The sequence below is a fragment of the Pecten maximus genome, chromosome 3 (genome assembly GCF_902652985.1).
Source record: "Pecten maximus chromosome 3, xPecMax1.1, whole genome shotgun sequence".
Classification (NCBI taxonomy): domain Eukaryota; kingdom Metazoa; phylum Mollusca; class Bivalvia; order Pectinida; family Pectinidae; genus Pecten; species Pecten maximus.
The window spans coordinates 31373860-31397384 of record NC_047017.1 but is presented as its reverse complement, the minus strand read 5'-3'; positions in this window follow the sequence as shown (position 1 = coordinate 31397384).

The following is a 23525-nucleotide window of genomic DNA, read 5'->3' as shown; positions in this document are numbered from 1 at the left end:
TATATTTGACGTTCATTAAACATAAAATCACCTGAAGTTACATGTAAATTGTTCAAATCTCATATATATCTTTGTCAATATTTTCTGTCATTTAATTATTTATGATTACAATATGTGATCGATTAATAGATTGAAATGACACACGTTAATGTTGTGTCAGCAGATTTCAGTAAACGCCTACGCGGATTGATCGAGATCAGCCCTCACTACTGGCGAATTCGTTCCATGATTTCAGACTACATAGAAATGCATTATCCTCATAATTTAACTGCTTCTCACTGAAAGAAAAAGCAGACGAGGTTGTCAATTAAAACACGGTTTTCTGACAAAGGTTCAGGACAGAAATGTCATCTTTATTGTTTTTAGAATATATTGACACGGGAACAAATCATATTAGCCGCACGATGCATATTTAACTGAGTTTAATATTGTTGAACGATAAAAAAGGTCCCGTTTGATGCCTGATGTACAGAAGTAGTATGTTATATAGGAGTAGTACTGTGATGTACTCTATACCCTAGGTAGTTATTATCAGTCTGTTTTATGTGTAAAAGTCAGACAAGCGCAGTCTCACTGTCTTATTAACCGCCAACTAGTATAACCGAACAAGCCAGTATATTATGTAACCTCGTAGTCATTATATTAAAATACATACACATAATTAACTAAATCAATCTGAATGAAAACATGTGTGTTCCTTGCGTGGTACGTTAGGGGTTAACTGGACACGAGGAAAGTGTCTTAAGGGAAGTAAATAATTGAAAAATGCACATTACCTTTGAGTCACGAACACTTGGTCACAACCTCCAGCGATTAATGGATTGTAACATATATTTACCTTAGATTCTCCATCCAAGTTTATACGACCGGAAGTGGGTATTACTTAGCATTAAGCCAGAAGAATTCGGTCCTCATCGCTACCACTTGTTACATTGTCTATACATCCACACCGTGATACATCACCGCCGAGTGATATCCCATTATTGAAAACTCAACGTTGCACACAAATAAAAGCGTTAAAAGCAAGCCGTATAAATGGCTGTGTCGGGATCTGTCAATGGTTCAAACAAGGACACGTGCATGTAGAAAGTGCAGCCGGAAGCGTGGATCCTTAATATACACGCTCATTGATGAGTGAAGCAATGTCAGGGGACAGTTTCCACAGACAATAGACAGGGACTGTTACGTAACAGACAGGCCTAGACAGACAGGATATATCTACAACTTATGACAATAAATACAGTTGTTAAAGTCGTAACGTTAATTAACAACAGCTAGTATGCCTAATGTTGTACCGCTGTATAACATATAAACTACCACTATATAACTTATAAAACAATACCACTGTATAACATATAAAATACCACTCTATAACGTATAAAATACCACTGTATACCGTTTAAAATAGTACCGCTGTATAACGTATGAAATACCACTCTATAACGTATGAAATACCACTATATAACAGTACCGCTGTATAACGTTGGAAATACCACTATTTAAGCATTGATGTCATTTTTTTTAGTTTCATCGGGGTATGAAACAAATTTTGTTTGCAAACTTCTGTAAGAATCCGCGTAGCGTGTAGCGGATTCTTGCAGAAGTTGCAAACAAAATTTGTTTGACGCGGATTCTTACAGAAGTTTGCAAACAAAATTTGTTTCATACCCCGATGAAACTAAAAAAATTGACATCAACGCTTATAATTAATTTTTGGAAATGATTTTCTAATTTAAAACATGTTTTATGTACAATTTTACTGGCTTTAAATGGGATTATTTTTCTCAAATCAATACGCAACGTCAATTGTCGTATTGTGACGTCACATTTTTCGCGCCATTCTCGGAATTTCTTTCTTTTGTACCGTTATAAAACGTATAAAGTTGTACCGTTATAAAACGTATAAATTACTGCTATATAACGTACTAGTTGTACCGTTATAAAACGTATGAAGTTGTGCCGCTAAAACGTGTTAAGTATACAGTTGTACCATTATATAACGTATAAAGTTGTATCATTATATAACGTATACAGTTGTACCATTATATAACGTATAAAGTTGTACCATTATATAACACATGAAGTTGTACCATTATATAACGTATAAAGTTGTATCATTATATAACGTATACAGTTGTACCATTATATAACGTATAAAGTTGTATCATTATATAACGTATACAGTTGTACCATTATATAACGTATAAAGTTGTATCATTATATAACGTATACAGTTGTACCATTATATAACGTATAAAGTTGTACCATTATATAACGTATAAAGTTGTACCATTATATAACGTATAAAGTTGTACCATTATATAACGTATACAGTTGTACCATTACATAACGTATAAAGTTGTACCATTATATAACGTATAAAGTTGTATCATTATATAACGTATAAAGTTGTACCATTATATAACGTATACAGTTGTACAGTTATATAACACATGAAGTTGTACCATTATATAACGTATAAAGTTGTACCATTATATAACGTATAAAGTTGTACCATTATATAACGTATAAAGTTGTACCATTATATAACGTATAAAGTTGTACCATTATATAACGTATAAAGTTGTACCATTATATAACGTATAAAGTTGTACCATTATATAACGTATAAAGTTGTACCATTATATAACGTATACAGTTGTACTATTACATAACATATAAAGTTGTACCATTATATAACGTATAAAGTTGTACCATTATATAACGTATAAAGTTGTACCATTATATAACGTATAAAGTTGTACCATTATATAACGTATCAAGTTGTACCATTATATAACGTATAAAGTTGTACCATTATATAACATATAAAGTTGTACCATTATATAACGTATCAAGTTGTACCATTATATAACGTATACAGTTGTACCATTACATAACATATAAAGTTGTACCATTATATAACGTATAAAGTTGTACCATTATATAACGTAAAAAGATGTACCATTATATAATATTTACATTCTGTGTTGCATTTGCCTATATGTCGTTATTAAACCAAATTGTATTCATGAGACTGTATACTACAATTTTAAGTGATTCGGTCAGAGTAGGAATACAGACTCAGGTGTTGCAGGTTAAAACAATGGCCGCCAGTTACTTTCGGCTTGGAGAGCTTTCTAATGCTAGCATTTATAATCCACAACAAAAAATAAAGCAACTTCACAAGTTATGAGAGTAATATTTTATAATTAAAACAAAATGTAGTCAACACAAAATAACTATAAGCGCCGTTCTTGATCTAGGAATTATCAAATTGTCAAGTCAATGTCGTCACACTCACAGGAGCTCGTTTCCGAATTTTCAAAAATGCAAGACACGACAACATTAAAAGACCAGTATTTATATAAAAAACAATCTTGTAAAAAATCGGGAGGATCGACATGGTTGCCGTTTGTGTATGTATATGGGATTTTAGTTTTGTGGTTATTCACTGATGTCAAAGGCCTACCTTACAAAATCGAGCCCCTGTGAAGTTGAAAATCGTCTGCTAAGATGTGACTGGTTAGACTTGAATCTGTTTCGAACGAAATATTCTTGGAATCGTTTTCACCTACTGTCAAGACGAACATTCATTTAGAATTTAAGAACTGATATTCTTCTGAAAATAACGTAAATCCAGTCGATAGAAACTTAGGTGTTTCCGAGGAATCGAGTCTATCCTGTACAATACCCGTTCAAAGCCGCATCACTTCTAAATGCTAACCGTATAGCATTGCGCCGAAAAAACGGTTTGGATTTTAAACAATCAGAAATTATGCAATTGTGAATAATTTGACGATATCTACAAACGTATATGAAGTAGAAAATAAAGTCAAATTTGTGCAAAACCATTGTATGTGTTTGCTATCAATAACGACACGAGGGACTATATTATTCCTTCTGAAATTTCGGCTTCAGTTTAAACAATTTTTTTGTCAATTAAGTGAACAAAAGGATAAGACACAAGTTATGTCAACTTATTGACGCCCTCTCCTAAATACAATATAATATTCATTGGCCTAGACAATATTAATGAAATATAACACATTATATACATGTATATATAGTACGAATGTATATCTTAAAATCTTAAAATCTTTTGCTGGACTTTATAAAATAATGCACATGTCTGAAAATATTTAGATTTACATTATCGGCATACAGATTGTTACCATACAATAAAGTATTCAATGTTATATTAATATTTAAGTTTCTTGAATTGTCAAATAAAATGGCTCTGCAATTTACATACTTTTCACATTCAAAGAAATAATGATAGGCACTCTCGCAACGATTTCCACAACTACAATCTGGACTATTTATGAGATTTACACGGAACAAATCATAATTCAATGCACTGCATCTATGTCGTAATTTAGTATGGATAATATTTGTCTTTCTGTCACCAAAATTATAAAATGTTGGGTATTTATCTTCATCAGACCTGGATATACTTTTTTTAAAAGTTGCCAAGGAAGGAGATGATCTAGTAGATTCATCCAGGTCATTCCACATGTGTAGAGATGAAGGTATAAAGGAGGAGGTAGTAAGGGAGAGTCTGTAGTGGGGAATTCTGTAATTATTGTTAGTTCGTAAGATGTAGTTGTTAGTATCGCCGACATTTGGAGGAAGAACAGAATTAAGATAATGTGGAGTTAAGTTCCTATCCATTTTGTAGAATAGACTTAATTTTCTTCGTTTTCGTCTCTCAGAGAGTGTCTCAAGGCTCGTTTCTGAGTATAAAGCTGAAACATTTACATATGATGGTAAACCAGTGATAATTCGTGCTGCCTCACGTTGGACTAATTCTAATTTTATAGAGTCTGATATTGAACACCCGTCCCAAAGTTCACATGCGTATTCTAAAATAGGTAAAATAAAAGTTTTGTAAATTCTAAGTAGAGCATCTCGTTTTGATATGAATTTCAATTTCCTTAACATATTGATCTTTTTCATAGCGGACTTATATATAGAATTAACATGATCTCCCCATTTAGCAGATGAACTGATTAATACACCAAAATGCCGATGAGTCTCGGTAAAATTTACAAAAATTCCATCAAAAACAATATCAAGGTCTGCTTCAATTTCGTTTGAATTAGATATGAAAATCATTTCGGTTTTATTAGGGTTAAACGTAACTAACCATGTTTTAGCCCAGGTGTTCAATACTTCAAGATCTCTGTTAAGTATTTGCTCTATCTCTTGACAGGAGTGGGTGGAAACTAAAAGAGAAGTATCATCTGCAAAGAGTCTAGAAACTGATTCAAGAAAATCGGCTATATCATTTATGTATATCAGAAATAGAAGAGGTCCTAGAATCGAGCCTTGAGGCACCCCTGCTTTAATCGTACTAAGAGATGAAAATGAATTGTTTATAAAGACTTTCTGCTTACGATTTGAAAGATAATTTTCAAGCCATTTTATAAATTCACCAGTAAAACCATATGATTTTAACTTAGTAATAAGTCCCCGATGCCATACACGATCAAAAGCTTTGGAAATGTCGCAAAATATCATGCACGTGTGCTTTTTTTCTTCGAGGGCCAAACAAATTTTGTGGTATAGTTCAATTAACTGAAAAACAGTGGAATGACCAGGCATGAAACCTGACTGATACTGATAAAACAATGAATTCTCTAACATAAAATTATGCATATGTTTGTACACAACTCTCTCGAACACTTTTCCTACTGTTGATAAAAGAGGAATTGGTCTATAATTAGTTACAGAATACCTATCATTTTTCTTGAATAGAGGCATAACATTAGCAGTTTTCCATACATCTGGATAAACACATGTTGATAAGGATAAGTTAAATAACAATGTTAATGGTATACAAACAGACTCAACAGTATATTTCAACATATGATGGCTGATTCCATCATGGCCAGATGCCTTGCCGAGTTTCAGTATTTTTAAAACATCTTTAACTTCACTTTGTGTAACTATTATATTACTTAATGTATTATTAGTTCTAGAGGGAAAAAATGGTAATACATGTTCACTGTCATCAAGACTGGTAATGCCACAAAAGTATTTATTTAATAGATTAGCTTTTTCGGAGTCTGTAGTGGCTAGAGTTTAGTTTCTAGATTAATTAGAATCAGTATCTATAAGGGTTGGAATCTGTTCAGTTGACATATTGGATTTCATAAGACGTTTAACAAGTCGCCAGTAAGATTTAGGATCCGAACTATAATACTCGTCAATAAGACCATGAACATTTTCATAAAAAATGAAGCGTGCATTTTTTTTCATGTTATTAACTTTATTTCTCTGGTCTTTATATTTCCTAATATCCGTATCGCGTTTTGTCGTTTTGGCCTTTTTATATAACCTATCACGGAATCTGATATTTTTCCTTATTTCCGAATTCATCCACGGCTTATCATTAGGTCTAATGGAAACTTCTTTAGAGGGGATACATTGATTAGCAAATTGTAAAAATAAATCGGTAAATAATTCGGCTGTTCCGGTATTTGAACTAGATGACGTCATTGATAGAGTAAGCTGCAAATTTAAACGCGTCATAATCTACAGTAAATAAAAAATCTTTATGAATGTAAATATAAGCATTGAACTGTTACCAAATGGTAGTATAGAGTCGATATGAATACAATTTGGTGACAGATAAATATTTCATGTCGCCCTACATTCTATTTATCTGTCACCCAAATTGTATTCATATCGACTGTATACTACCATTTGGTAACAGTTCAATGCTTGAACGTATACAGTTGTACCATTATTTAATGTATAAAGTTGTACCATTATATGACGTATAAAGGTGTACCGCTATAACGTGTAAAGTATACAGTTGTACCATTATATAAAGTATACAGTTGTACTGCTATAACGTTTAAAGTATACAGTTGTACCAGTTATATAACGTATAAAATTGTACCATTATATAAAGTATACAGTTGTACCATTATATATTTACATTTTGGTGGCAAAGCCACGATATAAACTAAGTAAAAATATTTGCAGTCTATGTGACCATAATTGACACCCAAAACGTGACATCAATCCATGCCGCGCACGAATATATTCACCCACCGGTACTATACTTGTACCTAACATAAATCGTTTTTTATGTTAATAAAAAAGTATCCAAAAGACATTTTATGCAATATTGTTACACAAATAATAAAATAAACATTGAACAGACTGTGTTTTTTTCGTAATATTTCAATGCACTTTTTTGTTTGCCAATCTGCAAGTGACAAATGAATTTTGAAAATATAGGCTGTTCTATTTGTCGAACCCCATTGACGAAAATCGCTGAATATTGGCATTTTGTATGCTAATTTTCAAATATATCAAAACGAATATGTCGAGAATGTAAATATAAGCATTAAACTGTCTTTTTTTGGTGTTTATGGTCGATAGCGCACAATATGACGTTTGTTTGCAAAGCTCTGGCATCTATATCGACCATAGACACCAAAAAAAAAGACAGTTTAATCCTTAAATAACGTTTAAAGTTATACCGCTATATAAAATATACAATTGTTCCGCTAAAACGTATAAAACTGTACTATAACATAACGTATACAGTTGGGCCGCCAAAACGTATAAAGTTGTACCATTATATAACGTATACAGTTGTACCATTACATAACGTATAAAGTTGTACCATTATATAACGTATACAGTTGTACCGTTACATAACATATAAAGTTGTACCATTATATAACGTATAAAGTTGTAACATTATATAACGTATACAGTTGTACCATTATATAACGTATACAGTTGTACCATTATATAACGTATAAAGTTGTACCATTATATAACGTATAAAGTTGTACCGTTATATAACGTATACAGTTGTACCATTATATAACGTACAGTTGGGAGCAAACTAAACTTGGTAGTCTAGTGCACTTCAGTGCACTACAAAAGTTAACTCCAGTTAACATCGAAGTGCACCTGAGTTAACATCGTAGTGCACTTGAGTTCACATCGTAGTGCACTGGAGTTAACATCGTAGTGCACTAGAGTTAACACTGTAGTGCACTGGAGTGAACATCGTAGTGCACTTGAGTTCACATTGTAGTGCACGTAGAGTCAATACATACAGAGTATTTGATATACAATGCATAATCTCTTGAACATATAAATGTTTCATTAAAAGAAAATTTCAAAAATATATATACAGGGACTAGTCCATGTATATTGTGTGTGTTCATGAGGTACATTTTACTTTTATTTCAGATATGTTTATTACATGTATATAAGTATAATACATGTCACGTATTGGTAAATAGAATATACACAAAAACTGACAAAATACAGGTATCATATTAGATTAATTCCACCCATTAATTCCACCCATTACATCCATGCATTTACACTAAATTAAGATTAATTATGATTAAGGAAGCATGGAAAATACCAGTTTTGAAATTAAAATTAAATCGATCAACAGCAAGCAATATCGATTCTGCCTTCATTGAAACATATATTGTACATGCAACATAAATGTTATAGTTTGTATACCGTCAGGTATATAGTCTTTCCAGACCAGGTAAATCACACAAAATGGGATTTTGATTGTTATTTTGTTGAAAGGTGTGAAAACACAGCCGAGGAATCTGGCACAAGGAGTCCAACTGTTCTGGGCATGGCCAAAGGGCATTAAGCTTAATTAAGGGTTTACCTGTACAGGTACTGTACTAGTCATGCATGGCTACCCCTCCCCTAAACTCTCATGTAATTATATATAATCAGTCCCCAATCTAATTTTTATCGTATGTACCTAATAAGTGTATAAATTAGTTTCCCCGTTAAAATTATTGATTATTATTGAGAAATAAAAATACTGGTTTGCAAGTTCAGGTTATTTTATAGACTTTTATAGAATTTTTAAAACTTTCGAGATAATAGTATAAAGGTTTCTAAAATCCAAACAAAAACTTGTGAGTTTACCTGTCGTTTTGATAAGTGTCACCAAGCTGTGTGTATTAGAGTATGGGTCAAATCCAAGTGTCAAAAATTATAGTTACAGTCATGCTAGACCAAATGTCTGCATCGACTAGATCTTAAAAATAATAGGTAAAACAAATATGTTTATATTTTGATTACTTTTTTCATTACTTATTACATTATTATATATACAAGATTATAAACAAATGAATTTTTTTTCAAATGTCTATAGGGAGGTTAATTACTTATCATTATTATTTTGCTGAAATGATTGATTACAAAATGTTGCATTTGACTGACCACTTTTACATGGAATTTACCTGGTGGTCACTCAGGTATGACCATACAAGACCAAGGTGTGTCCTCTCTGTACAAACTGTGTACATGTGTTGGTGATGAGTACCACTATCTATATGTCTGTAAAAATGATTCTGTTGTAGCACTACGAGCAATTTATATACCAAAATATTATTATATTAATCCTAATTGTGACAAAATGAAAGGAATGTTCTCTATATGTAATTCAGGTTTGTTAAGTAAAGTAAGTCGTTTTATCCAAAGAGTAATTAAGCTTTTAAGTGTGTAAAGAACATTAGAATAATTCATGATTTGTATGATTTATCTTGATTTGTCTATTGATTACTTTGTCCATCCAATAGTTCTCTTTTTCCCCTTTATGACCTCTTGTTACATATGTATATATGTCATGAGTGAACCAATAAAATCTTGAATCTTGAAATCTTGAAAATTGATCTGTTAGTTAGACCTTACCTGTAATTATATCCTATTGTTCTACTCTCACACCCGTAGTCTCACCTGACCAAGAAAATACTTTACCTGTATCGTAGTTCAGAATGTCTTACCTGGTAAACGCTTGGTGTCGTATATTGATCAATAAGAATAAAAATTTATTTATACTTACATTTAAAGTTGGATTATTCACTTTGACTTTCTTTTTTGGTGGGTGAGATGGGCACAACAAGGTACAACCGAGAAGCCACAGGGAGATTAACTTGTTCCTCAGTTTGAACTGTTTTCATAATTATGTAACGCGACTCAACTTAATACAGTTCTGTGAACAGTATACACTAGTAAACAGTGCTTGGTCAGTTGTTTCATATTTTGTATCTCCGGTAAACAAAATTGTTTTTGTTTTCACTGAATTTTCAGTTTCATTATTTAAATGACAATCAAAATGCAGTATAGCTAATTAGTATATGGATGAAATCTAAAATGATTTCTCATTTTATAACAAACATGGCTTTCAATGGAGATTACTTATATATATTTAATTAGGTACTCCTTAATTAATTAATAATTTATATTTCATGAATATAACTATTATTATAACATTGTATGTGAAGCTTTCAGGAAAATAAATTATTTTTTTTGTTTATCTAATATCAAACAAGTAATTAATGGCTTTCAATGGAGATTACTTAATATGTATACATAATTATAGGTATACTCCCAAATCAATTAATCATTTATATATCATGAATATAACTATAATTATAACATTGTATGTGAAGCTTTCAGGAAAATATATAAATTTATTTGCTTATCCAATATAAAACAAATAATTAACATAAGTTGAGGGGACGCTTCATACTTTTACACACAATGAATTATATAGTGCCACTAAATCATAATAAAATCTTAACTGCAAGAGATTGCTACCAGTCCAGTGCCCTTGGGGCCCCTAGACCACTGCCATTCATACCTGTTACATATTAATTAATTACCATGTGTGGTGTGGGTCACGCCTGATCAGGCTGGTTTCCCCAGTTAACTCCAAGGGGGTCCATTTATAGCAGGCATTATACCGATACCTTATCTAACTATAGGTATCCTCTCATTATATGTAAGCTAATAATTGACAAGATGAATGTACCTGTAGTCAGGTTTCATTAATACATCATTTACAAACATGAAATAAATATAAAATCAACCCACTAGAATGTCTGAAGATGGAACTTAAATATTTCATATTATTTTAGCATAGTATTAAAAATACACATTTCCTGCATCTGGCATGGATTGAATTCCTCTGGCCTTTATACGTTAAGACTGACATTTTGACAGAATATATTATATTTAAGTCTAAATAAGAAATCTCTCTGTCAGCAAGTCTAAATTAGTACTGAGTCAGAAGGTTTAATTGTGCTACATACACGAACATGGGTAGCTATACCTTCAAAACTTGACTTGCACACATAATAATTATACAACACATCAAATCATATAGCTCATAACAACATTTACCCAAGAACTGAAGTGCACATCATAGTGCACTTGGGTTAACATTGTAGTGCACTGGAGTTAACATCGTAGTGCACTGGAGTAAACATTGTAGTGCACTGGAGTTAACATCGTAGTGAACTCAAGTGCACTACTAAGTTTAGTCTAGTGCACTACGTTGTTCACTACGTGTGCACTACGAAGTGCACTTGGTACCAAGTTTAGTTTGCTCCCAACTGTATATAGTTGTACCATTATATAACGTATAAAGTTGTACCATTATATAACGTATACAGTTGTACCATTATATAACGTATATAGTTGTACCATTATATAACGTATAAAGTTGTACCGTTATATAACGTATAAAGTTGTACCATTATATAACGTATAAAGTTGTACCATTATATAACGTATACAGTTGTACCATTATATAACGTATAAAGTTGTACAGTTATATAACGTATACAGTTGTACCATTATATAACGTATAAAGTTGTACCATTATATAACGTATAAAGTTGTACAGTTATATAACGTATAAAGTTGTACAGTTATATAACGTATAAAGTTGTATCGTTACATATGGTATTACGTTGTGCTGTAATATAAAGGTATTGAAAAGCGGTAGTTAAATCAACCAGATCTTAAGCAACAACCGTTTTCCAAACAGAAGATCATATATTTACTAATAGCAGAAATTCAACCAAAACTGATACATCAAACGATTTCCAAAAAAGAGTGAAATATTGAAAGGGATATCTCGCACAAATTGGAAAATTTCTGGCTGTTCTGTACCTTTTAAAACTCTTTCTAATAACTTTTAAAACTGGTATTTACATCAAAATATCCTTCCTGTGGTCAGTTCGGACAGCCAAAAGTAGTGGAAGTATCCCTGGCTATAGCGTATTTTAGAAACCGGAACTGGAGGCTCACTGGATCATAGAATTTATGCTGGAAATAAGGTATATTTGCTGTTCACTTATAATATCCACTGGAATCAGAATTCCAATGCTTTGTTAGACTTATTTCTGATCAATTTTAAAATAAATACAAATGTTTTACACTTTTCGCCTAATAAAACGCAAACCTCTTGTGACGAAATCAGGGCCGCACAAACGTTTGTAAATCGATCTTGCTTGATTAATGTAGAAATTCTTAAAATCAAATACTTGTATTTTTGCTATGAATGATTGAAGTAGATATTTTGTGCATATGTCCTGAAATCCTAACTATATCCCTTCAACAACAGTATCAAATTCACCTAGAACACTAAACGATTTCCAAACAAAATGCAAAACGTGAAAGGTTTAACAAAATTTAACATTAATAGTAAATTTAATAAAACGATGAAATACAAACTAAAAAATATCAAAACAGATAGCAGATGATTTGAAAATGATGTTCATCGATACATGTATAACTTCTACTAGGAATTCAAATATCTAAATTACGAGGAATGTAAACAAAACGATGGATATATACCAAAACATTTTACTGGGCATTCAGAAATATTTTTGCTGGGGATTCAAAGATAAAAAATAGAAAATAACCAACAATAAATCTAAATCAAGAGACATTTAAACAAAACGATAAATATATACCAAACCATTTACTGGACAGTCAGAAACATTTTAACAAAACTACAAATATGTGATTTTTACTGTGAATTACGACATTGGAGTAAACGACAAATACATACTTGCTTTAGTAGACACCTAGACCCATTAAACAAAACGACACATATTTAACCTAATGTTGATATTCAGACACACATAGATAAAACCATTAAATGATAACAATAGTAGACATTTAAAACGAGAGACAACCCATTAATAAAGTTTCAGACCTACATAACGGAAGTAGCATAATACCAGAAAAAAGACAAATATAGAAAACTTACATATTGGAAGCAAACATTCAAGCAAGAGAAATAACGTGTACCAGTATCGGCTTAATAAAGAATCATAAGAATTATGTATACCGTTAGGAATCGTATGGGCTGGGAATCCTTCTCATAGTACTAAGTTAGTTTACATTAATAATTATCATATTACGGTTATTTTATATAATGCATTAAAACGCCATCTTTAGGAAGATCATTTTACAATACATTAATTAAATAAGTATTTATATAATAATCCGAATTTTTATGTTAATGACCGTAGCGACTAAACAACAACTGTTCTGAATACATAATGACAAAATTAGATGATCTGACAATACGGGAACATTGTACGATGTTTACTTGCCGAAATATACGCAATTTAATTCCAATCCAAACCGCCTCCCAGCTTCAGGTCGCCATCTTTGTTAAAATCAAAGCATCTGTGCGTTTGGAAGAGTAAGTACTGCAAAGCTTCTAAATGATCTTGTGATACAAATTTTAAGATTATAATAGAAACGAAATATGGATTTTAAAATAATTTGATTTAAATTACTTATGCTTTAGGTTAGCAAATAGTAGCAATTATTTACAATGAACTTTAACGTTGTACTCAATACTGATCACGTTACTTTTATTTAGACGTTTTCTATTTCTTTCGCTTCATTTCATTTAAATAATTGTTTTAGATTTCCCATTAATTTCGCGGGAAATGAATTTGATGACGTAGGAAGCCCACATGCTATAGAATCAGGCATCTATAGTCGATAAGTGGAGGTTTGGAGTGGATAACACTTTGGTCCATTAGCTGTATGACATTTCGTGGCGTCGGTTATTAGAACGTGACCCAGAAAACACGACGGTAATAAAAACAGAAGACCATTGAACATTACCGGATTATTTTCGCACTTTTTGAGACACCATTGTGCTAAATTACAATGGAAAGTAACAATGATGTAATTTATAGCTATCGTATCGTAATCTATATGTAGTTGGGCAAGACCTACTTTCGTTTTACAGTTTACGGATATGGTCATATAAATAATTCATCTTCTCAACCATAGTCGAATTACTTCACGGGATAGTTCTATCAAGTATATTTGTACTTCTCATTTACAGGGTGCATCTTTGTTTAAAATTGACTGGTCTGCAGGTGTGATCTGGCTAGTCTCAGCAGACCCTGACCCCAGGATCCCGTTACTATCGTATCCCTTTGTAAACACTTCATAATAAATGTAACTACAACTTTATACCTTCTGAAAGAGACGTGTATATGATATACCATATTTACGTGGATGGATACTTCAGCATTTTAAATACTTTGATATATAAATACTTATAACCGGTAAGCTTGTAATAATAATAATAATAAAAGGTAACGACTAAAAAAAAAACAAAAAAAAACAAAAAACAACGCGATAAGCAGCCGACAAAAAGAACTAGCTTTTTAACCAGAAACATAAAGTGAAAAGAACATCAACATACATACGATTTAGATGAATGTTATCGCAGCGTTTGGATTGCTTATTCTTAATAGTCTACAAAATAAGGTGAAACAAATAACTTCGTACATTATTTACCTACTACATTCCATAGTAATCCACAAAATAAGGTAAAATAAATGAGTTTTTACATTATTTACCACGTTATTCCATAATTATCAACAAAACAATGTAAAATAAATGAGTTCGTACATTATTTACCACGTTATTCCATAATAATCCACAAAATAAGGTAAAATAGATGAGTTCGTACATTATTTACTACGTTATTCCCTTATAATCCACAAAATCAGGTGAAATAAATGAGTTCGTACATTATTTACAACGTTTTCCCAAATAATTCGCAAAATTAAGGTGAAATAAATAAGTTCGTACATTATTTAACAGGTTATTTTATAATAATCCACAAAATCAGGTAAAATAAATAAGTTCGTACATTATTTAACAGGTTATTCCATAATAATCCACAAAATCAGGTAAAATAAATAAGTTCGTACATTATTTAACAGGTTATTCCATAATAATCCACAAAATAAGGTAAAATAAATAAGTTCGTACATTATTTAACAGGTTATTCCATAATAATCCACAAAATCAGGTAAAATAAATAAGTTCGTACATTATTTAACAGGTTATTCCATAATTATCCACAAAATAAGGTAAAATAAATAAGTTCGTACATTATTTACCACGTTATTCCATAATAATCCACAAAATAAGGTAAAATAAATGAGTTCGTACATTATTTACCACTATATTTCATAGTAAGCCACAAAACAATGTAAAATAAATGAATTCGTACATCATTTACCACGTTATTTCCTGATAGCCCACAAAATAATGTAAAAAAGATAACTTCGTACATTATTTACCACTAAATTCCATAGTAATCCACAAAATAAGGTTAAATAGATGAGTTCGTACATTATTTACTACGTTATTCCCTTATAATCCACAAAATCACGTGAAATAAATGAGTTCGTACATTATTTACAACGTTTTCCCAAATAATTCACAAAATTAAGGTAAAATAAATAAGTTCGTACATTATTTAACAGGTTATTCTATAATAATCCACAAAATCAGGTAAAATAAATAAGTTCGTACATTATTTAACAGGTTATTCCATAATTATCCACAAAATAAGGTAAAATAAATAAGTTCGTACATTATTTACCACGTTATTCCATAATAATCCACAAAATAAGGTAAAATAAATGAGTTCGTACATTATTTACCACTATATTTCAAAGTAAGCCACAAAACAATGTAAAATAAATGAATTCGTACATCATTTACCACGTTATTTCCAGATAGCCCACAAAATAATGTAAAAAAGATAACTTCGTACATTATTTACCACTAAATTCCATAGTAATCCACAAAATAAGGTTAAATAGATGAGTTCGTACATTATTTACTACGTTATTCCCTTATAATCCACAAAATCAGGTGAAATAAATGAGTTCGTACATTATTTACAACGTTTTCCCAAATAATTCACAAAATTAAGGTAAAATAAATAAGTTCGTACATTATTTAACAGGTTATTCTATAATAATCCACAAAATCAGGTAAAATAAATAAGTTCGTACATTATTTAACAGGTTATTCCATAATAATCCACAAAATAAGGTAAAATAAATGAGTTCGTACATTATTTACCACTATATTTCATAGTAAGCCACAAAATAAGGTAAAATAAATGAGTTCGTACATCATTTACAACGTTATTCCCAAAGTGACCAAAAAAGAAAAATGAAATAATTCCTCGCAATACACAATGTTTTTCCCATTTAAACATAATGGTTGTTAACAAATGATTCCAATTGAAATAGTAATCATATATTAATATGATTAAAATTCTCCATTTTGTTAAAGAACATTGTATGACAATCTATCTTATTGGTAGTGTAAGGGTGTTTAAAATGATTTCGCTCCTGACATTCAGAACGTGAGACACATCCTTACTGAGTCAGTAGAACATGGTCTAACCACAATTCGGCTAAGTCGTTGCCTCAACGACGGACGTAAAATCCGATATCGGTATACCAAAATCACCCTCGAGACATGCATATTTGGAGAATGTTTTTGTATATTATACCAGCTTTTGAATGCCAAAGGGTTATTTGTGCATTTTTTTTATTTGGTTTCTGTCATTTGAAGTGAAGCGACGTACGGGAGAGAAGCGTTTCAGCACAGCTAGAGCATACACTGTTTACTGGTACAGTCTGTGTGTTGCTGCGTTGAGGATGAGGAAAGTATTGATTTTGAACCTCTCGCTAACATTTGCGTAGGTGGAGGCTCATGAAACATTTTATGACGAAGCGTGGGCGGAAATTGTGCATGTCAGACACTGGGGCCCGCATAAGGGCAGTGTAAATAAACGGCGAACCGGAATCGCTGTTCCAATTCTTCTTCTGCAATATTTTCGGGCACATTTACATTATTGCTTGTTATTAAAGGGTTACAGCGGATACGTTTGCTTCCAAAGGAATATACTTCACGGAAGTTTTTGCACTCTCTGATTCTGATGGGTTCCTTTGGTAGTCCCTCCGATATGGCGTGATACATTTTATCCAAAAGTGATCTGAGACATTTTGCAATGTTGCTGGAAAAACATTATTAGCATTAAATTTCAACAGTCGGATTTACAGTGATACTTGCTTTCTGTGCATCATGTTCACCAAGGTTTCATATTATTTCATTTTATAAAGGGCGATCAGATACCAAATACCGTAATACACACAAAAATCTTGTTACAAAACATTATCATATGACACAATACATACATAACCATATAAGATAATACACAAATAATCACATAACATAATACACACATTATCATATGATGTAATACACACATTATCATATGATGTAATACACACATAATCATATGATATAATGCACACATAATCATATAATATTATACACACATAATCATATGCTGTAATACACACATAATCATATAATTTAATGCACACATAATCATATGATGTAATACACACATTATCATATGATGTAATACACACATAATCATGTAACCTAAAATACCAATAATTACAAACAACAACATGAACAAAGAACAATTATGTACCATATAAAAACAACGTGAACAAAATATATAACATGCAAACAACATGAACAAAGAACAATTACGTACAATATACTTACCCTGCAGATAGGGCGTAAGAATTGTACCTGCTGCCCCATTCCCTCATCGAAAGAGGCGACTAAATTTGGGATCTTATCTTTTTCCTTTATTGTTAATGACTTTCTTTTCCGTAATGTCTCCCTTGACAATGCCTCAAATTTGGCCTTAAGTTGAGCGTTCGTCTCTCAGCGCTCAGTATTTTGGGAGTGGGGCGACTGGTTCGCTCGTTGTCAGTATAATGTGACCGGGTGGTGGGGCGTCCTGCTGGGTGTCTTCGGCAGTATGCCTCAGTGAGGAAGCTCTATAAATCGGCAAAAGTTCCCGATTATCACACGGATACATAACACGAACATACGCACTCAACACACGCACGCATGTTGCACGAACGGGATGCCGTTTTTAAATGACCTTAGCTGTTGATAGGGCGTTAAACAATAATAAAACAAACTAAACATACAATAAACAAACATGAACAAAACAATAATTTATAAAATACATACAACAACATGAACAAAGAACAATTGCGTACAATATACAGTCAGCAAGATGAACAGGAAAACTATCTTGCATTATAATAAGAACGTGTGCCCAAACATTCCTTACAAGTGTTTATTGAAACTGCTGTTGAAAAGTCACCTTGTAAGGAAGCTGCCCAAGACGGTTGATCATGTGTTGACAATGTAATTGCTACTTCTAGAAAATTACAAATTTTCTTAATGAAGCATATCATTTAGTCTGGCACTAAATCCAGCGTACCATAATAACCACACGAGTTAATTCATGATTTGGTAACTATGTCAACTTCAGTAAAAACCATCTCCTTATTAGTGATTGTTGCATACCACTAGCTAATACTGATTTCCTCCATCAACTAGTTTATGTATTATATTTACAACGAGCACCCGAGATAGACAATATTCAAGCGATAATATCAATGAATTATCACTACAATGATGCTATACAGTTAACGATGAACCGCCGTGGAATATGGTTTATCTTAAGAGTTCTTATCCACAGTACGTGTACGTATAGATTAAATCCTTCCTCGTATTTCCTTTGCCTTTTCATATCTCCAACTGGTAATTATATGTATTGGGAGTTCAAAGCGTACACCTACATATTTTTGTATTAGACATTTACAATGTTTACCAACGACCTTTAAATGTACGTACATGCTAAAAATATGTCACAATTGTTAATATCTTAGCGTAATACTTATATCTCCCACATAGAAAAATAACAAAACTGATATACAAAAATGTTGATTTGATATTCGCTGTCAATGTGATGTTCATAATAACTGGCTTCATTATCTAGGATAACAATGACTTGCTAGTCTTATTGAGAATTCTGTGCAAGCTTTTCCAGTGACGTACGAAATCATGTTACTAAATCTCATATAAAAATGAATGTTTAACGTTTGAACGTCCATATAGGGAATTGTGTAATGTTCCTGCCTTTGAGTATCAATTGACTCATGTTAATTATATAACTACAAAATATTAAAGTTCAATGTGTCGGTATTTCTGATACCTGGTATACCTGTACATTTTTTTACTTCATTATTGTGTATCTACATTCATTATCAATTGATTTCAGTTATATATCTATATATTTAAAGACACTTAATTATATATTTTCTTCCTCAATATCTATTTTATATCTACAAATGTATATTTAAATGTTTATTCGAAACCAAGAAGAGAACAATCCTTACTTCATGTTTGTTATATTTACCATATATTTATAACGAAACAGTGCTGTGCTAAATGATTAACGAGACTTTGCACCTGCTTGTGATAATTTTATTGCAGTTTTATGTTAAATGGGATAATCTAATTTTATATGAAATTGGTAATAAGAATAATCATCTCTACCCTGTGAAACATTTTTTATGGTCAATCATTTCTGCCTTACGATAACTTAAATGATCTTTATTGACTACTTTGTAATGACTACTTTGTGATTATTTTCATGATCTATATTGACTACTTTATGATTATTTAAATGATCTTTAATGACTACTTTGTGATTATTTTAAATGGTCTATTCTGGCTACTTTGTGATTATTTTTTAGACTTATATTGGCTATACTGGCTTATTTAAATGATATATAAATGGATGACTTTGTGTTTATTTAAATGATCTTTAATGACTACTTTGGGATTATTTGAATTGTCTATAATGACGACTTTGTGTGATTATTTAATTCATCTATTTATGACTTCTTTGTGATTATTTGAATTATCTATATTGACGCCTTTGTGATTATTTAAATGATCTATATTATGGCTACCTTGGGTTTATTTTCAATAGTATATAATGTGATTATTTTTATGATCTATAACCACTACTTTGTGATTATTTTATGATCAATAACGCTTTTCTGTAATAAATTGATACTATACAACCTCAAATAATTTTAATGATATTTAATTCCTATTTTGTGACAGTGATATGATCTATAGCCGTTATGATGTGATGATTATAATGATCTATATTCGCTTCCTTGTGATAATTGTTATGGTCTATAAACGCTACTTTGTGATTATTATCTTGTGATGATTTGAATTATCTTTAACCGACACCCTGCTATGATCATAATGATTTATAACCGCTACCCTGTGATATTTTTATGACATATACCCACTACCTTGTGATATTTTTATGACATATACGCACTACCTTGTGATATGTTTATGACCTATAACTACTATCCTGTATTGCCTTAATAAATTGTATGACCTATAACCGCTATTTCATGGTTATATTTATGATCTGTAACCACTGTTTTGTCATAGTTTATTTTATCTATTATCGCTACCTTGTGATAATTTCATGACAAAATTAATTAACTTGTGATAATATTGATGATCTTTAACCGCTACCCTGTGATTATTTTAAGGGTCTTTAACCGCTACCCTGTGATTATTTTAAGGGTCTTTAACCGCTACCCTGTGATTATTTTAAGGGTCTTTAACCGCTACCCTGTGATTATTTTAAGGGTCTTTAACCGCTACCCTGTGATTATTTTAAGGGTCTTTAACCGCTACCCTGTGATAATTTTAAGGATATATGCCCGCTACCCTGTGATAATTTTAAGGACCTATGCCCGCTACCATGTGATAATTTCAATTATCTTTAACCGCTATTTTGTGGTAATTGTAATCATATATAGTCGCTACCTCGTAACAAATTGATGACCCATTAGTGTTACGCTGTTTTAAATTGTATGATGTATACTGGCTACTCTATGATATTTTCTATGATCTACCCCATACCATGAGATGATTTTTATTATATTCAATGACTTCCTCCCGATAATTTTCATAATCAATAACCGTTACCTTGTGATTATTTTTATGATCTATAATCGCTCCCCTGTGGTAATTTTAACTATATATAATCGCTATATTGTAATATTTCTTATGATTAAAAAACGCTACATTGTAATAATTTTAATGATATATAATAGCCACATTGTGATAATTCTAATGATCTATGACCGTTCTTCTGTGCTAATTTTAATTACATGGAATCGCTACCTTGTGATAGTTTCAATGAGCTATGCTCGAAATCTTATAATAATTTTATTATTGATCTACAATTGCTACCCTTGTAATAATCTTATTGACCTAAAACCGCTACCTTGTGATCTTTTTAATGGCCTATAAGCGCTACCTTATGATAAGTTTTGTGATCTGTTTCATACTTCATTGATACGGGTTGGGCATATTTAATGCCCCATTCAGTTTTCCATACTACAGCGACAGACCTGACAATAGTTTTAGCTGAAATTGTGGCTAGGTCAGCTTTGCTTGTCGAATTTTAGTCCTCGATGTTTGTAGTGTCTCTGCATGCCACGTCGAAATCCATATTAATAGTTGTACTTGTTTTAATCAAATGATCCAGCCTTCACTCCTAAATGTATCTGAATAGTTGAATTATGAGGACAGTGAAGTTTCGATATTTCTTCAGGCTTATTTCAATTCTCAAAACCTCTCTTGGATTCCACACTTAGTAACGAAGAGTAAGTCCTAAAATGACAAATGCTATGTGTGTTGACGTTGTATTCACAATTCGGCACGGTCTACGTTCCTCTGTAAACAAACTCATCCCCTTCCTCTGTAAACAAACTCATAGAAATGTGCCCGGACACTTATTTCTTGCACCAGATCATTAGAGACTGCACCAGGTCCCAGTTCTATAGAAAAAAAATTCTGTGGCGCCAGTACCACCACTTCTCGTTGTTGCTCTGTGCATCATCTCGTCCGATAGCCAGACAGACATATTCTTGATATAACACATAATAGTCTGACCGACATTCTGTCTGAATCGACAGTTGGTAGACAATAGGACAAACAGTTATTGATAATAGGTCGGTCAGTAAGTAAAAGATAAAACCAGGTAGGCAAACGTTGGACCACTGAAGATCAGGAAAATGAATGGAGTAGTAGTAGAGGTGTGATTACGACTGATGACAGGTAAAAGTGACGGTTTAATGGAGTAGTAGTAGAGGCATGATTACGACTGATGACAGGTAAAAGGGACGGTTTAATGGAGTAGTAGTAGAGGCATGATTACGACTGATGACAGGTAAAAGGGGCGGTTTAATGGAGTAGTAGTAGAGGCATGATTACGACTGATGACAGGTAAAAGTGACGGTTTAATGGAGTAGTAGTAGAGGCATGATTACGACTGATGACAGGTAAAAGGGACGGTTATTGGAGTAGTAGTAGAGGCATGATTACGACTGATGACAGGTAAAAGGGACGGTTTAATGGAGTAGTAGTAGAGGCATGATTACGACTGATGACAGGTAAAAGGGACGGTTTAATGGAGTAGAAGTAGAGGCGTGATTACGACTGATGACAGGTAAAAGTGACGGTTTAATGGAGTAGTAGTAGAGGCGTGGTTACGACTGATGACAGGTAAAAGGGACGGTTTAATGGAGTAGAAGTAGAGGCGTGATTACGACTGATGACAGGTAAAAGTGACGGTTTAATGGAGTAGAAGTAGAGGCGTGATTACGACTGATGACAGGTAAAAGTGACGGTTTAATGGAGTAGTAGTAGAGGCGTGATAACGACTGATGACAGGTAAAAGGGACGGTTTAATGGAGTAGTAGTAGAGGCATGATTACGACTGATGACAGGTAAAAGTGACGGTTTAATGGAGTAGTAGTAGAGGCGTGATAACGACTGATGACAGGTAAAAGGGACGGTTTAATGGAGTAGTAGTAGAGGCGTGATAACGACTGATGACAGGTAAAAGTGACGGTTTAATGGAGTAGAAGTAGAGGCGTGATTACGACTGATGACAGGTAAAAGGGACGGTTTAATGGAGTAGTAGTAGAGGCGTGATAACGACTGATGACAGGTAAAAGGGACGGTTTAATGGAGTAGTAGTAGAGGCATGATTACGACTGATGACAGGTAAAAGTGACGGTTTAATGGAGTAGAAGTAGAGGCATGATTACGACTGATGACAGGTAAAAGGGACGGTTTAATGGAGTAGAAGTAGAGGCATGATTACGACTGATGACAGGTAAAAGTGACGGTTTAATGGAGTAGTAGTAAAGGCGTGATTACGACTGATGACAGGTAAAAGTGACGGTTTAATGGAGTAGAAGTAGAGGCGTGATTACGACTGATGACAGGTAAAAGGGACGGTTTAATGGAGTAGTAGTAGAGGCGTGATTACGACTGATGACAGGTAAAAGGGACGGTTTAATGGAGTAGTAGTAGAGGCATGATTACGACTGATGACAGGTAAAAGTGACGGTTTAATGGAGTAGTAGTAGAGG